Source organism: Triticum urartu, chromosome 2A, assembly GCF_056163025.1.
Source record: "Triticum urartu cultivar PI428250 chromosome 2A, HENAU_Tu73, whole genome shotgun sequence".
NCBI classification, from domain to species: Eukaryota; Viridiplantae; Streptophyta; class Magnoliopsida; order Poales; family Poaceae; genus Triticum; species Triticum urartu.
The window spans coordinates 750,921,964-750,935,633 of NC_141874.1; the positions used below are offsets into that span (position 1 = coordinate 750,921,964).

The window sequence follows — 13,670 nt, forward strand, 5'->3', positions numbered from 1 at the left end:
CTTTCAGTTTACTGAGTAATTGCTTCCTGATGAAGTTGTCTAACTGATGCAATGGAAGCGTGGTTGACTCTAGAGAAAATATTTGTGTGGTTGTTTTGTTTGGTTTCTTGAAGCGTTTTCTGTTTGCTTTGTGTTGAGAAATTCCATTCTCATGGAAACGATCAAAGGTATGTATGTTGTTTTGTTTGGATTCTTGAGGCGTTCTCTGTTTGGATGTGACTGATTGTAAAGGTTGCAAACTAAATACTGTAACTAATTGAGTTCTGCTCCTTTCACTTTGCTCACGAAAAATAGCCGGTAGTAGAACGGGATGGCATGCCTTTGGCATGACAGTAATCTACAGTTTAATTATATTCCATCATACTTGTTACATGGTCTACCAATGTTGATGATAAATGTTTTAGCCTTTTGCATTAGCCGCCCCCAGAAAGTGTTCAAAGGTAGCATTCCACATATATTTCTGCACCTGGAGTGGCCGATCGACCTCTGTTATTATGTTTTAGAGACCTTTTACAGTACATCTAAGATATATGGGCCATCCACTTTAGTGGACCAACGCACCAGATTGATCAATACTACCGCACAATTTGTGCAGTATATTAAGGCATTAAGGGTATTTTGGGTAGTTCACAAATCAAACTCAGCTCCCCGAGGACACGCCGAGGTTATTGACGCAGGCACACCTTAGCGAGACGACGCAGCCGCGCCGCGCCACGCCGTTCGGCGGCGATCTACTCAGACGCGTAGGAACTGCTCTCTAAATCGCACGGAGCCCCAGGCCACGGACCACACCTCCATCCGCTGCCCTGAGATCACTTCCTCTCTGTGTCGTCAAGTCAACGACTTCCTCTCCCTCACGTAGATAGCTCAGTCCTTCACCTCTCTCTCCACTGTTAGATGTGTGTGCCTGCTGATGGATGGTGCGCATCTGTGCTAGCTTAGTTCTGAATGTGTGTGTGCTCGCGGGATTAGTAGTGTGTGTGGTGGATTGGTGATGGATTAGTGATGAAATACTCAAAACGAATCAATCCAGTGGCGACATAGGCTTGCCACTTCAACCAGCGGATCTTTTGATGTGCGCGCCGGGAGAAGAGCAGGCAGCGTCGGCACGGCGGAGGTTGTGGGGCCGGCGGCTTGCAAACGGCTTTGGGAATTGGGATGGCGAAGGTTGGGGGCTGCGCCCTGCATGCTGATCGGCGGCGATTATTGGCCACGTCGTGATGGCGGAGCTTGGCGACGACGGCCTGTCCGCTCTGATGATTGTAATTAATTAGATGATCATATTTTAATTAGTTAACTGAATCATTGCAGTTAAATCTCAAAGGACAGATTTACCCCTGATAAAGAATTACCAAGACCGTTGGATCGATTTAATACTACTCATTATATTGGGTAGTATGATGCACCGTAAAAAATCTCATGTTTTATCCATACTGAAGAGCTTGTTGCCTCAAGGAACCACCGCCTCATCTGATCCTACATCAACAATGCCAAGTTCCGCACAAATCGGTATCCCGCACAAGGTAGGACTTGCACCATAGACTTGCAATGTTTCAGCAAATGTGAATGTCTCCTTCAGGAGCAGGTTTAAATCTTCTTCCATTTTTCAAAGAATTCATACACTGGATTCAAAATAGCCTGCCTGGCTTGAACTAGAAGTATCGCGCTCCAGTTACGCATCATTCAGCATAATATGACCCAAGAGAGGACCATCATCAAGCCTCGCTTTGCTATATGTGTAGTTCAAAATAGAAGTGCAGAAATATAAGTATCAGTCAGGTAGGAGTGTAAGAACATGATCCCCATAGTGTTTCACAAAATACATAAGTGAAATGACTAATTATTCAGTAGGCGAGCAAGGCACTTCACCATCCTTATTCCTAGTTTTGTACTAGCACATAAGTTTTGTGAAACTACGCAAAGAATTCCTAATTATTTATGTTTGATGGGGTAGCCAAACACAAATACAGATGCCTCTAAAGCATTGGAATTCAGCAATTTGCTATCACCTTCAGAATCACCAAACAGATACCATATGGGACATGTAGTTAGCAAATTCAAAATTCACATAGAATCACCAAACAGATCATCCGTCTCTAACAGAACAGAGTAGCAAAGTCATGTACTCATGTATCTAACAGAACAGACCTTCCAAGATGGTGAAAATTTTCATCGGCTCAATTCAAGCAAGCTTCAAAATAAGAAAATAATTTAAAATTAATTTGGTTGGGGTGCGCCAATCTAAGCAGTAGTGCAACGCCTAGGCGACACGCGAGAGGCCCAATAGCAAGCTACTGAGGTGGCCCCTCCCCCATAAAAAATAAATTTAATATCATTGTGGGCATGTAGCCCACATATCAGATATTAAACTGATAAGAACATATACTACACTTGATCTTAGCCAAAAGGCCGAGAAAGGTATGCCTCTCCTTGATGCCATGGGTCGCCTGATATAGCGAGCCTTCGCCCCCTCTCCCTCGTAGCTGCCCGAGGTGGTACTAAACAAAACAGGCACAAACACAAACAGAGCACTCTGTCCGTCGGCTGGTTATATTTCCAGAGGGATGTAGTTGAAGAAAGCCCAATATTGATGGCCCTGTAATATGAAGGCCTGGCGGTGCAAGTACGATGATGGTATTGTTCTCTGAAGACGATGAAGGTGGGGAGAAGAAGCTTACGGATGGTGATCTGAACTGTAACCGAGATGCTCCCGTCCAAGACTCAAACACAGTCCATGACAGCAGATGGTTGCTATTGGTGGTACTGCTACCAATTTCTTGAACGGGAGAATGGAGTTCAGAGCTCTGTTTAAGGTGCCACTTATTTCACTAGGAACAATTCATTAGATTACTTTACGCACTAACGGTACAAATTAAGCTACAGGACATGGAGTATATGCACAAGACATGGAGTACCTACCTTGTCATCCTGTACACGAGCAAGTTGATATGTTTCAGGTTTTCCACTTCAGATTCCCAAGCTTTCAGGGGTTCAAAGATTGATTTACCTCTTTCTTCTGATTAAGATGGTCAGAGGAAAACTATCCACCAAGTCAGACCATAACAACATGATCAACATACCATTTTACAAAAGAAATAAAGTGAATCGAATAATTGTTCAGTAGGTGTGCAAGGCCCTTCAGCATCCTTGTTCCTAGTTTTATAGCACCGAAGTTTCGAGAAACTACTTAAGGAAGACTTGATGAGGTGACCAAACAGAGATACAGAAATCTCCAAATTAAGCACCAAAAAACGCTCTGACAGGTCAGAGTAGGAAATTCATGTATCTCTGTCTCACCTTCTGTGAGGGATTTCTCCAAGGTCTTCCAAAATGGTGAAACAAAAGATTTGAAAGAGAACATCTGAAGCACTTTCTACACTTCCAAAAATCCGTTTTATTTTCTAGCAAAATGGCAAAGATCTTGTCTATCAGCTGAAGAGTGGAACTTTTTCCGGAAAAAAGGACTGTAGAGTGGAACTGGCTGCTATGTTTAACTAATGATTTCCATAAATTAATGTTGTGTTTTCTCTCTTCCTTTTCGGGGTTGAAACGAACTGGCTGAAGTGCGTCGGTGCTTTTCCTTTTCTGTTCTTTTTTTTTGTGTGGTGCTTTTCCTATTTGACGCAGGAGAGGAAACGCTTACAATGAGGCGTAATGGACCTGGCCAATAGCGCACCTAGAGGGCTCGAGGACTGGTTCAGTCAATTTTTTTCTATGGTTCTTTGTTTTTTGTAGTCTGGTTTTCATCTGTTTTTTCGTTTTTTTATTCCTCTTTCAGTCGGTTTTTAATTTTTTTCTGATTTCTTCTGGGTTTCAGGTTTTCTCTTGGTTTTTATTTTATTTCTGCATTTCCCCCTTCTACTTACATATTTTTATAATTACAATATAAATATTTTTTCAAATGTATTATGAACTTTTTTAATATTACCCTAAACAGTTTTTAATATATGGCGACTATTTTCTAAAACATGTTGAACATTTTGGTAATATATGCCAAACTGTTTTAATACTCAATGAATATATTGTGAAACACGGTGACCATTTTTTGGAAACATGCTGAACATTTTTCTATATATGTAAACATTTTTAATATATCATGAAATAAATTAAATACATGACAAACATTTTATGAACACATGATGAATATTTTACAAACGTAGACGAACATCTTCTAAATGCACGGTGAATTTTTTTCACTTTTTTTATTTATCGTGATACTTATTTAGTATTTAGTTTATTTTAATGAGGTCTCGTGTGCAGGCTGATACGCGTTGATCGAGTCAGTACAACCACTCAAGCATAGCTGGGCTTGGTCCTCAAGTTTTTGGTGGACCTCTTGATACAATATTACCAGCTTAGTCAGCCATCTTAGGGAAATTTCCTTAAAAAACCCCATCTTAGGGGAAAAACCAGGCATGGTCAGCCTAACCCCAAATATGATTGCCAAGCCCATTGTATGATGTTGTAATTGCACAATGTATTGCTCTTCATGCAGAGGCACGTATATATGATGTACAAAGGTGGGCCACGGACCTCAACTATACAAGAAACTAGGAGGTGAAGGAAATATGCCCTAGAGGCAATAATAAAGTTATTATTTATTTCCTTATATCATGATAAATGTTTATTATTCATGCTAGAATTGTATTAACCGGAAACATAATACATGTGTGAATACATAGACAAACAGAGTGTCACTAGTATGCCTCTACTTGACTAGCTCGTTGATCAAGATGGTTAAGTTTCCTAGCCATAGACATGAGTTGTCATTTGATTAACGGGATCACATCATTAGGAGAATGATGTGATTGACATGACCCATTTCGTTAGCTTAGCACCCGATCGTTTAGTATGTTGCTATTGCTCTCTTCATGACTTATACATGTTCCACTGACTATGAGATTATGCAACTCCCGTTTACCGGAGGAACACTTTGTGTGCTACCAAACGTCACAACGTAACTGGGTGATTATAAAGGTGCTCTACAGGTGTCTCCGAAGGTACTTGTTGGGTTGGCGTATTTCGAGATTAGGATTTGTCACTCCGAATGTCGGAGAGGTATCTCTGGGCCCTCTCGGTAATGCACATCACCTAAGCCTTGCAAGCATTGCAACTAATGAGTTAGTTGCGGGATGATGTATTACGGAACGAGTAAAGAGACTTGCCGGTAACGAGATTGAACTAGGTATTGAGATACCGACGATCGAATCTCGGGCAAGTAACATACCGATGACAACGGGAACAACGTATGTTGTTATGCGGTCTGACCGATAAAGATCTTCGTAGAATATGTAGGAGCCAATATGAGCATCCAGGTTCCGCTATTGGTTATTGAGCGGAGACGTGTCTCGGTCATGTCTACATTGTTCTCGAACCCGTAGGGTCCGCATGGTTAAGGTTTCGATGACATTTATATTATGAGTTTATAAGTTTTGATGTACCGAAGGTTGTTCGGAGTCCCGGATGTGATCACGGACATGACGAGGAGTCTCGAAATGGTTGAGACATAAATATCGATATATTGGACGGGTATATTCGGACACCGGAAGTGTTCCGGGTGATTTCGGAGAAAACCGGAGTGCCGGAGGGTTACCGGAACCCCCCCAGGGAAGTATTGGGCCTTAGTTGGCCTGAGGGAAGAGAGAGGGCAGCAGCCCAGGAGGTGGCGCGCCCCCTCCCATGGGGAGTCCGAATTGGACTAGGGGAGGGGGGCGCGGCCCCTCTTTCCCTCTCCCTCTCCGTCTCTTTCCTTCCCCCTTCTCTCTTCCTAGTTGGACTAGGAAAGGGGAGTCCTACTCCTACTAGGAGGAGGACTCCCCCCTCCTTGGCGCGCCCCAAGGGCCGGCCGGCCTCCCCCCTTGCTCCTTTATATACGGGGGCAGGGGGGCACCTCTAGACACACAAGTTGATCTTCGTGATCGTTCTCTTAGCCGTGTGCGGTGCCCCCCTCCACGATAATCCTCGATAATATTGTAGCGGTGCTTAGGCGAAGCCCTGCGACGGTAGAACATCAAGATCGTCACCACGCCGTCATGCTGACGGAACTCATCCCCGACACTTTGCTGGATCGGAGTCCGGGGATCGGCATCGAGCTGAACGTGTGCTAAAACTCGGAGGTGCCGTAGTTTCGGTGCTTGATCGGTCGGGCCGTGAAGACGTACGACTACATCAACCGCGTTGTCATAACGCTTCTGCTGTCGGTCTACGAGGGTACGTAGACAACACTCTCCCCTCTCGTTGCTATGCATCACCATGATCTTGCGTGTGCGTAGGAATTTTTTTGAAATTACTACGTTCCCCAACAGTGGCATCCGAGCCTAGGTTTTATGCGTTGATGTTATATGCACGAGTAGAACACAAGTGAGTTGTGGGCGATATAAGTCATACTGCTTACCAGCATGTCATACTTTGGTTCGGCGGTATTGTTGGATGAAGTGGCCTGGACTGACATTACGCGTACGCTTACGCGAGACTGGTTCTACCGACGTGCTTTGCACACAGGTGGCTGTCGGGTGTCAGTTTCTCCAACTTTAGTTGAACCGAGTGTGGCTACGCCCGGTCCTTGCGAAGGTTAAAACAGCACCAACTTGACAAACTATCGTTGTGGTTTTGATGCGTAGGTAAGAACGGTTCTTGCTAAGCCCGTAGCAGCCACGTAAAACTTGCAACAACAAAGTAGAGGACGTCTAACTTGTTTTTGCAGGGCATGCTGTGATGTGATATGGTCAAGACGTGATGCTATATTTTATTGTATGAGATGATCACGTTTTGTAACCGAGTTATCGGCAACTGGCAGGAGCCATATGGTTGTCGCTTTATTGTATGCAATGCAATCGCCCTGTAATGCTTTACTTTATCACTTAGCGGTAGCGATAGTCGTAGAAGCATAAGATTGGCGAGACGGCAGCGATACTACGATGGAGATCAAGGTGTCGTGCCGGTGACGATGGCAATCATGGAGGTGCTTCGGAGATGGAGATTACAAGCACAAGATGATGATGGCCATATCATATCACTTATATTGATTGCATGTGATGTTTATCTTTTATGCATCTTATCTTGCTTTGATTGACGGTAACATTATAAGATGATCTCTCACTAAATTTCAAGATAAAAGTGTTCTCCCTGAGTATGCACCGTTGCCAAAGTTCGTCGTGCCCAGACACCACGTGATGATCGGGTGTGATAAGCTCTACGTCCATCTACAACGGGTGCAAGCCAGTTTTGCACACGCAGAATACTCAGGTTAAACTTGACGAGCCTAGCATATGCAGATATGGCCTCGGAACACTAAGACCGAAAGGTCGAGCGTGAATCATATAGTAGATATGATCAACATAAAGATGTTCACCATTGAAAGCTACTCCATTTCACGTGATGATCGGTTATGGTTTAGTTGATTTAGATCACGTGATCACTTAGAGGATTAGAGGGATGTCTATCTAAGTGGGAGTTCTTAAGTAATATGATTAATTGAACTTAAATTTATCATGAACTTAGTACCTGATAGTATCTTGCTTGTCTATGTTGATTGTAGATAGATGGTCCGTGCTGTTGTTCCGTTGAATTTTAATGCGTTCCTTGAGAAAGCAAAGTTGAAAGATGATGGTAGCAATTACACGGACTGGGTCCGTAACTTGAGGATTATCCTCATTGCTGCACAGAAGAGTTACGTCCTGGAAGCACCGCTGGGTGCCAGGCCTGCTGCTGATGCAACTGACGACGTTAAGAACGTCTGGCAGAGCAAAGTTGATGACTACTCGATAGTTCAATGTGCCATGCTTTACGGCTTAGAACCGGGACTTCAACGACGTTTTGAACGTCATGGGGCATATGAGATGTTCCAGGAGTTGAAGTTAATATTCCAGAATAATGCCCCGATTGAGAGATATGAAGTCTCCAATAAGTTCTATAGCTGCAAGATGGAGGAGAATAGTTCTGTCAGTGAGCATATACTCAAGATGTCTGGGTATTGTAATCACTTGATTCAACTGGGAGTTAATCTTCCGGATGATAGCGTCATTGACAGAATTCTCCAATCACTTCCACCTAGCTACAAGAGCTTCATGATGAACTATAATATGCAAGGGATGGATAAGACAATTCCCGAGCTCTTCGCAATGCTAAAGGCTGCGGAGGTAGAAATCAAGAAGGAGCATCAAGTGTTGATGGTCAACAAGACCACTAGTTTCAAGGAAAAGGGCAAAGGGAAGAAGAAGGGGAACTTCAAGAAGAACAGCAAGCAAGTTGCTGCTCAGGAGAAGAAACCCAAGTCTGGACCTGAGCCTGAAACTGAGTGCTTCTACTGCAAGCAGACTGGCCACTGGAAGCGGAACTGCCCCAAGTATTTGGCGGATAAGAAGGATGGCAAGGTGAACAAAGGTATATGTGATATACATGTTATTGATGTGTACCTTACTAGAGCTCACAGTAGCACCTGGGTATTTGATACTGGTTCTGTTGCTAATATTTGCAACTCGAAACAGGGACTACGGATTAAGCGAACACTGGAAAAGGACGAGGTGACGATGCGCGTGGGAAATGGTTCCAAAGTCGATGTGATCGCGGTCGGCACGCTACCTCTACATCTACCTTCGGGATTAGTATTAGACCTAAATAATTGTTATTTGGTGCCAGCGTTGAGCATGAACATTATATCTGGATCTTGTTTGATGCGAGACGGTTATTCATTTAAATCAGAGAATAATGGTTGTTCTATTTATATGAGTAATATCTTTTATGGTCATGCACCCTTGAAGAGTGGTCTATTTTTGATGAATCTCGATAGTAGTGATACACATATTCATAATGTTGAAACCAAAAGATGCAGAGTTGATAATGATAGTGCAACTTATTTGTGGCACTGCCGTTTAGGTCATATCGATGTAAAGCGCATGAAGAAACTCCACACTGATGGACTTTTGGAACCACTTGATTATGAATCACTTGGTACTTGCGAACCGTGCCTCATGGGCAAGATGACTAAAACGCCGTTCTCCGGTACTATGGAGAGAGCAACAGATGTATTGGAAATCATACATATAGATGTATGTGGTCCGATGAATGTTGAGGCTCGTGGCGGATATCGTTATTTTCCCACCTTCACAGATGATTTAAGCAGATATGGGTATATCTACTTAATGAAGCATAAGTCTGAAACGTTTGAAAAGTTCAAAGAATTTCAGAGTGAAGTTGAAAATCATCGTAACAAGAAAATGAAGTTTCTACAATCTGATCGTGGAGGAGAATATTTGAGTTACGAGTTTGGTCTACATTTAAAACAATGCGGAATAGTTTCGCAACTCACGCCACCCGGAACACCACAGCGTAATGGTGTGTCCGAACGTCGTAATCGTACTTTACTTGATATGGTGCGATCTATGATGTCTCTTACAGATTTACCGCTATCGTTTTGAGGTTATGCTTTAGAGACGGCCGCATTCACGTTAAATAGGGCACCATCAAAATCCGTTGAGACGACACCTTATGAACTGTGGTTTGGCAAGAAACCAAAGTTGTCGTTTCTTAAAGTTTGGGGCTGTGATGCTTATGTGAAAAAGCTTCAACCTGATAAGCTCAAACCCAAATCGGAGAAATGTGTCTTCATAGGATACCCAAAGGAGACTGTTGGGTACACCTTCTATCACAGATCCGAAGGCAAGACATTCGTTGCTAAGAATGGATCCTTTCTAGAGAAGGAGTTTCTCTCGAAAGAAGTGAGTGGGAGGAAAGTAGAGCTTGATGAGGTAACTGTACCTGCTCCCTTATTGGAAAGTAGTACATCACAGAAACCGGTTTCTGTGACACCTAAACCAATTAGTGAGGAAGTTAATGATGATGATCATAGAACTTCAGATCAAGTTGCTACTGAACCTCGTAGATCAAACAGAGTAAGATCCGCACCAGAGTGGTACGGTAATCCTATTCTGGAAGTCATGCTACTAGATCATGATGAACCTACGAACTATGAAGAAGCGATGGTGAGCCCAGATTCCGCAAAATGGCTTGAAGCCATGAAATCTGAGATGGGATCCATGTATGAGAACAAAGTGTGGACTTTGGTTGACTTGCCCGATGATCGGCAAGCAATTGAGAATAAATGGATCTTCAAGAAGAAGACTGACGCTGACAATAATGTTACTGTCTACAAAGCTCGACTTGTTGCAAAAGGTTTTCGACAAGTTCAAGGGATTGACTACGATGAGACTTTCTCACCCGTAGCGATGCTTAAGTCTGTCCGAATCATGTTAACAATTGCCGCATTTTATGATTATGAAATTTGGCAAATGGATGTCAAAACTGCATTCCTGAATGGATTTCTGGAAGAAGAGTTGTATATGATGCAACCAGAAGGTTTTGTCGATCCAAAGGGAGCTAACAAAATGTGCAAGCTCCAGCGATCCATTTATGGACTGGTGCAAGCCTCTCGGAGTTGGAATAAACGCTTTGATAGTGTGATCAAAGCATTTGGTTTTATACAAACTTTTGGAGAAGCCTGTTTTTACAAGAAAGTGAGTGGGAGCTCTGTAGCATTTCTGATATTATATGTGGATGACATATTACTGATTGGAAATGATATAGAATTTCTAGATAGCATAAAGGGATACTTGAATAAGAGTTTTTCAATGAAAGACCTCGGTGAAGCTGCTTACATATTGGGCATTAAGATCTATAGAGATAGATCAAGACACTTAATTGGACTTTCACAAAGCACATACCTTGACAAAGTTTTGAAGAAGTTCAAAATGGATCAAGCAAAGAAAGGGTTCTTGCCTGTGTTACAAGGTGTGAAGTTGAGTAAAACTCAATGCCCGACCACTGCAGAAGATAGAGAGAAAATGAAAGATGTTCCCTATGCTTCAGCCATAGGCTCTATCATGTATGCAATGTTGTGTGCCAGACCTGATGTGTGCCTTGCTATAAGTCTAGCAGGGAGGTACCAAAGTAATCCAGGAGTGGATCACTCGACAGCGGTCAAGAACATCCTGAAGTACCTGAAAAGGACTAAGGATATGTTTCTCGTTTATGGAGGTGATAAAGAACTCATCGTAAATGGTTACGTTGATGCAAGCTTTGACACTGATACGGACGATTCTAAATCGCAAACCGGATATGTGTTTACATTAAACGGTGGAGCTGTCAGTTGATGCAGTTCTAAACAAAGCGTCGTGGCGGGATCTACGTGTGAAGCGGAGTACATAGCTGCTTCGGAAGCAGCAAATGAATGAGTCTGGATGAAGGAGTTCATATCCGATCTAGGTGTCATACCTAGTGCATCGGGTCCAATAAAAATCTTTTGTGACAATACTGGAGCAATTGCCTTAGCGAAGGAATCCAGATTTCACAAGAGAACCAAGCACATCAAGAGACGCTTCAATTCCATCCGGGATCTAGTCCAGGTGGGAGACATAGAAATTTGCAAGATACATACGGATCTAAATGTTGCAGACCCGTTGACTAAGCCTCTTCCACGAGAAAAACATGATCAGCACCAAGGCTCCATGGGTGTTAGAATCATTACTGTGTAATCTAGATTATTGACTCTAGTGCAAGTGGGAGACTGAAGGAAATATGCCCTAGAGGCAATAATAAAGTTATTATTTATTTCCTTATATCATGATAAATGTTTATTATTCATGCTAGAATTGTATTAACCGGAAACATAATACATGTGTGAATACATGGACAAACAGAGTGTCACTAGTATGCCTCTACTTGACTAGCTCGTTGATCAAAGATGGTTAAGTTTCCTAGCCATAGACATGAGTTGTCATTTGATTAACGGGATCACATCATTAGGAGAATGATGTGATTGACATGACCCATTCCGTTAGCTTAGCACCCGATCGTTTAGTATGTTGCTATTGCTTTCTTCATGACTTATACATGCATGTTCCTATGACTATGAGATTATGCAACTCCCGTTTACCGGAGGAACACTTTGTGTGCTACCAAACGTCACAACGTAACTGGGTGATTATAAAGGTGCTCCACAGGTGTCTCTGAAGGTACTTGTTGGGTTGGCGTATTTCGAGATTAGGATTTGTCACTCCGAATGTCGAAGAGGTATCTCTGGGCCCTCTCGGTAATGCACATCACCTAAGCCTTGCAAGCATTGCAACTAATGAGTTAGCTGTGGGATGATGTATTACGGAACGAGTAAAGAGACTTGCCGGTAACGAGATTGAACTAGGTATTGAGATACCGACGATCGAATCTCGGGCAAGTAACATATCGATGACAAAGGGAACAACATATGTTGTTATGCGGTCTGACCGATAAAGATCTTCGTAGAGTATGTAGGAGCCAATATGAGCATCTAGGTTCCGCTATTGGTTATTGACCGGAGACGTGTCTCGGTCATGTCTACATTGTTCTCGAACCCGTAGGGTCCGCACGCTTAAGGTTTCGATGACATTTATATTATGAGTTTATAAGTTTTGATGTACCGAAGGTTGTTCGGAGTCCCGGATGTGATCACGGACATGACGAGGAGTCTCGATATATTGGACGGGTATATTCAGACACCAGAAGTGTTCCGGGTGATTTCGAAGAAAACTGGAGTGCCGGAGGGTTACCGGAACCCCCCCGGGGAAGTATTGGGCCTTAGTGGGCCTGAGGGGAGAGAGAGGGCAGCAGCCTAGGAGGTGCCGCGCCCCTTCCCATGGGGAGTCCGAATTGGACTAGGGGAGGGGGGCGCGGCCCCTCTTTCCCTCTCCCTCTCCGTCTCTTTCCTTCCCCCTTCTCTCTTCCTAGTTGGACTAGGAAAGGGGAGTCCTACTCCTACTAGGAGGAGGACTCCCCCCTCCTTGGTGCGCCCCAAGGGCCGGCCGGCCTCCCCCCTTGCTCCTTTATATACGGGGGCAGGGGGGCACCTCTAGACACACAAGTTGATCTTCGTGATCGTTCTCTTAGCCGTGTGCGGTGCCCCCCTCCACGATAATCCTTGATAATATTGTAGCGGTGCTTAGGCGAAGCCCTGCGACGGTAGAACATCAAGATCGTCACCATGCCGTCGTGCTGACGGAACTCATCCCCGACACTTTGCTGGATCGGAGTCCGGGGATCGTCATCGAGCTGAACGTGTGCTAAAACTCGGAGGTGTCGTAGTTTCGGTGCTTGATCGGTCGGGCCGTGAAGACGTACGACTACATCAACCGCGTTGTCATAACGCTTCCGCTGTCGGTCTACGAGGGTACATAGACAACACTCTCCCCTCTCGTTGCTATGCATCACCATGATCTTACGTGTGCGTAGGAAATTTTTTGAAATTACTACGTTCCCCAACAGGAGGCAGGCCCAATACACAATATGCACATAACACATATACTCAACACCCCCCCTTCCCCGCACGATACTCAACCTCAGCACTGGAACGAGAAACCGTAGGCTGCCGCTTGGACGACCATGAGATGAGTGAGGGTCCAAGATAGACACAATAGCCCGAAGTGGAGCGACGAGTGTCAGGGCAGCCCGCCCAGTCTGCATCGGAGTAGGCGGTGAGGGCGTTGTCGGCGGAGGCGTGAAGCGTGACGCCAAGATCCATAGTGCCACAGATATAGCGGAGAATCCGCTTGACGGCAGCCTAGTGAACGTCTCGAGGAGCATGCATATGAAGACACACCTTCTGCACGGCATACTGGATCTCCCGTCGAGTCAGAGTGAGGTAC

At 44.1% G+C, this 13,670-nt stretch overlaps 1 non-coding gene across 1 annotated transcript; it reads right to left on the reverse strand.

Annotated features, from left to right (window-relative positions):
- Window positions 1-2,226: 2,226 nt before the first annotated feature.
- Window positions 2,227-2,422, reverse strand: LOC147987736 (U2 spliceosomal RNA). The gene has a single exon (XR_015617825.1). It is a non-coding gene; the product is annotated as a U2 spliceosomal RNA (small nuclear RNA).
- Window positions 2,423-13,670: the final 11,248 nt, after the last annotated feature.